Here is a 5,259-nt window from a genome sequence, read left to right as displayed (position 1 = left end):
GTATCCTATGAGGCTTTCAAATGGAAGTTTTGCACTTGCTGGTAAGCCCACCTGGCACTTCGGACATTCTCCAAGCACTTTTACTTTGTTCATGTCACTAGCCCCAGCGTGCGGTGCGGTGTTTTTATCACACTAGCCTAAACGGCTGGGGCTTCAGAATAGAACATCTTTATTAAATACTCTATCATGTTTGAGCTCCCAATGTGGAATGGGGAACAAAGGGATTCCCCAAACTTGAGGGGCACCTGAAGACTGGAAATGGTGATACGCTGCGGCTGGCCCCCTGCTTCGGTATAATGGACATCTGATCTTATACCTTGGAAGTCACGATCTCAGACTTTAAAAAGAAAAGGCCATGCATGACCTAGGACAGCACTGCTGTAGCCATTGGTTTTTGGATGATCTATAACCTTAGTTATTGATTTAAAAATAATGTTACTTTCTAAGCAATGGCGTTTATCGAGTTTGGTCACCAACATAAACCCAAGAGCACACAATAATCATAACGGATATTTAACTTGCTGTGTTTGTCATTAAAAACAGGTCGCTTATATTACAAAAACAGAAACTGGACTCAGATTTATTTTTGGAAGGAAGCGAAAACTCAAGCAAGTATCAAAATGGAAATAATTGATTAGATATTGACAGCTTGTGCGATAAAATGCATTATCTTTTATGATTTGAAGTTCAATCTGTACAGCCGAGTTTTTGTCTATAAGTATTTCTTCTATTCGCCCCGGGTATATCGCCAGTATTTGAAGGTATCAGCTTGTTAAGATGGAATTCCACTTGTACTTAACTCAGAAATTCAATACACACCAGTAAAGCGGGACAGGCAGCAGTCACGTGTAATGTGCGGAATGGTTCTAGGAAAACATGATGTACGTTTAACGCAGTTGATACCGTAAAATGTATGTTTCTATCATTTTTTTAACAGGTAATGAAGTGGCTGCCAGAAAAAAACACTTGCCATCTACAGGAGTTTAATAAATCCACTGTATATTCTAACCTCTGAAATACACTATATCAAGAAATGTTGCATAGCTCTTAAATAATTACTTAATATAAAGTTACATGTGTGGTATCAGGAAACCGATTGTTGCCACATTTATTTATTTTATTGCAATTTTCTGTAACAGTCTTCTTTAAAATAATCGCAGTATTGATGACTATTTTTATAATACACTGTAAGGCTTTGTATATTTTTTTATTAATTTGATGTAAATAAATCTTATGTATGGAAATCAATTATTTTAGATGTTATTGCTATATGGATATATAATTATTTTTACTTTGATGTGCAAATAGCATTAATCATTTATTTAAAAAAAATAATAAATATATATATCAATGATATAGCTATTTTTTGTTATTTATTTGTCTTCTTTTTACTCCATTTTGCTTCTCCCTTATCTCCGGACGCCGTGTGTCTGATCACACTTTTGCTTGAATAAATACTTACTTTTTATGTTATTCAAGCAACATAAAAAGGGCAACTCCCGCTAAGCGATGTATTCTGGCCTAGGCCGGCGGGTCCAAGCACATGGCTGTCCCTCTTCGGCGATCAGGCCTGTCAGTGTGCCGCTTCTCAATGAGCCGGTTACATGGGAGACGTCTGATCTCCCGGGAGGTCTGATTACAATATGGAGGACTGTATCAGACAGACAAAGCCTTCTAAACATGCAGTAAAGGGTAGACACAGAGCAACAGGATATGATGTCATATTCTAGCGGACAGTTACGAGGACGGCGGCCGCGTAGTGCCTGGCTCTGGCAGTGTCAAAGATAAATACATCACCTCTCCCGCTATCCTTTCATATTCTTTATATATAAGCATATTGTTGTAAGGAATACACGGGTAACTTTCACAAAGAAAAGTCTTACAAATATTTTTCATTCACTTTCAATAATTAGTTTTGCCACCACCTACCATTTAAATCGGCTCTGTCGTGTCCTCTGCTGAAACTTGTTGGTAAAAAAAGAATTTCCTTAACCACATAACATTTTGTCTTAATTCATAAACCTTTAGGGAACGCTTAACTGCCATCTGACGCAAAAACAGGCGCTGATACATTGTTGCCATAGAAACTGAAAAAGCTTCTTAAAAGTGAAACAACATCTTTATTCCATCTTCATTATATAAAATCAATCACTAATTGTAAACCAACATTATACTGGATATACTGGCTAAACACAAAAAGCACGTGATGATGTTGATGATGATGACGATGATGTTGATGATGTTGCTGATGATGATGATGATGATGATGATGATTGATGATCTATGTTACTACCTCTAGGGGGGTCTGTAGCAATGCCTGCTCAATGCTTTTAACAATTAAAGAGCAGGGATACAGCGATGGCATTTATTTCTAAGTAGATTGTGGAGATCTGAAGGTACCAAGAGAAGAAAAAAGCTGAATTGGAAATTTGCCCTTTTGCACCTATGGCCAAAGAGGATGGGGTAATTTTAAAACAGACGGTGTATCGGGATTGCTGAACTTAATACACAACTACCTAAGTACTGAGGTATCGGGAGATAGTAGCAGTTATTATCTGTGACTACACAATTAATCACCTCTAGACAACAATATGGTCTGTTTCCTTTACGTCTCATACATTAGAGTGAAGAATCAAAGAACATTCCGGTGAAAGAAAAAATAGCTCCACCTGGAAAGGTGACTCAATGAACCTGATAGACAACATATGTAAAAGGCGTGTAAAAAAAACAGCATCCTGCACCATTCCAATGGAATGGTCTAATAAATGACCTGATGACATAGAGCAATTTAAGGATCTGTATCTACACTCCACGGCACATCGACAAGCCTCCGGACGCAGGTAAGATGCATTTATCCCTCTACCTTTCCGCTACTGGAAGGCTGTTATTGATGGATGTGTTTGCAAAGAGATGATGGAGTCTTTATAAATAAATTATATTGGAAGTGACTATTGTTCTAACATCATTAAGTCTATGGTTACAGTTTATTTGTTTTATTGTTATTATTTCAAAGGTAATTGTTTAATGTGTTACGGGGTAGTTTTACATTCTTATTATTGTATTAGGTTACCTAATGTTTATTATATATATATATATACAATATATATATATATATATATATATATATATCCTACTTGTTAGTTACCCTACGTATATTATTGTATATATATATATATATATATATATATTATAAGATCAGGACAGATGTTTGAAATAAAGAGAAGAAAGAAATGTTATAATAATATCTGAATAATATGTACTAATCTAACATTGGAGTATCAGAGGTTTAGATGTAATGTTAGACTTTACTGAGAGGGTGGTAAATAAGCAGAAGTGGTAGATGCTAATAGAGAGAGGGAATTTAAACATCCATGGAATAAGCATAAAGCTATCCTGAATCCAAGGTGACATAAAGAACTTATTAAGATCACAAAATGGCAGACTAGGTGGGCTGGTTCTTCTCTACCAACAAGTTCTATGTTTCTATGTATATAAATGATTACCACAGCTACTTATATTTTTAATCTAATCTAGGGAGTAAATATTTCCTTCTTACAAATATTGAGACTTTTAGCTCCTGTTAAGTGCGGCAGGGACCACCACAGACCTAAATACGACCAAATTTAGTTTCCGTAAGCTTAGGTTTTCTCGGCCTGCAACTCCCATCACTGGCAGCTCCAAGAATGCATTTACTGATCCAGAGCTCAAATTATCAGAAGGGTTTCTATTTCGCTCTGTATCAAGTTTGACTGCTTTTGCAAGGCTCTAGAAGGTAGTTGTCATTCATACTCTCCGGATCTCATTCACTCATCACAATGTGCATGCATGCTTTGTAAATGTACAAAAAATACAAATGTAAGAGAAATAACGGCCTGTGATTGGGTGGTAAATGTTACGTACCAGAATAGATGATAAATTCTGAGGGACGTAGCTGGTGATTTTCAGTCACAATTCCATAATTTAAAAACCAAAAAAGCGAGCAGACTAAGCAACTGGACTCAGGAGGAACTCCCCGTCATCTGTGTACAAAAGGGTTTCCAACACAATTATTGGTCTTTTTTGGTCAGCAGGTAATATTCTGACTTTAGTAGCTATAAGTATTCAAAGAATATATAGTCATCAATCGCATTATAAGCCCAATGGGCTTCATTTGGATCCGTGCTACAGAATCCTTCAAACGTAGGCAATCCTGACGACCAGATAACATCTGTTATAATAATATGGGCCCTCCGCACAGCCCAAAACAACACTGGCACTGTGATAACGCTGGAGATAGCATCTTTAATTTAGCAGGTGCCAGAGTTAGAAGTTCATCGATCACAAGATAAAGTCCAGCGTCTCCAACAAGTAGTGCAGAGGTACCGGGAGCTCACTGGCCACCATATAATACTTTGTTTATTAAATATACCGTATATATCTCTATAATGGTAAGGGTTGTGCTTTTTAGACAGGCCACATCACAGGTTTAGTCCTATTTTGTTCCATACGCACCAGGAATCACCAATAATTTGCCCCATGCATTATAACCCACAGTATGATTTCATTATTTATTTGGTCTTCAACAACACCAGCCACGTAATTGCGGATTTCCTTAAATACACCACATTCAGGAAAATAATTGAAGCAGATTGATATTGAGACCAATGGTCGCGATGATTCATGGAAGATGATCTATTTTTTATTTTGTTGAGTTGGTTATAAAGCCATTTCCAGCATTATAGAAATGGCACTAAATACCAGCTGAATAATAGAGCGAAAAATAAAAAAGGCAGTTTTGTGGCTCCTGGTCATTATAGTAAAAAAATTGTTTTTATTACCGTAGCAACCATTCCTGGTGAGTTGATAATTCCAGCTGTTGCTATGGTGATAAAATCACATTTCAAACTAACTCCAAAAAGGTTTACTGTATGTGTCTTTATATTTTACATTTGAATCAATCACAGTGCTGTGAAAAAGGATTTGCTCCTTCCCGATTTCTTCTATTATTGCATATTTCACACTTAAATGTATCAGATCGTCAAACTAATTTTGATGGCAGACAAAGATAACCCAAAATGCAGTTTTCAAATGATGTTTTCATGTATGTAAGGAAAATAGCTATCCAACCGTACCTGCCCTATGTGGAATGGTAAATGCCAATCAGCCAATTAACCAAAACTAGACGCACCCAGGCATGATTACCGCCAGCCCTGTCATATTTAAACATTAATTAAATAAACCTGTCTTGCAAAGTGAAGTAGGCTAAAGGTCACAAAAGCA

Source organism: Sceloporus occidentalis, unplaced genomic scaffold (assembly GCF_023333645.1).
Source record: "Sceloporus occidentalis isolate IW3139 unplaced genomic scaffold, rSceOcc1.0.p SCAF_103, whole genome shotgun sequence".
In the NCBI taxonomy this organism is placed as follows: domain Eukaryota; kingdom Metazoa; phylum Chordata; class Lepidosauria; order Squamata; family Phrynosomatidae; genus Sceloporus; species Sceloporus occidentalis.
This window is presented reverse-complemented; position numbering follows the sequence as displayed.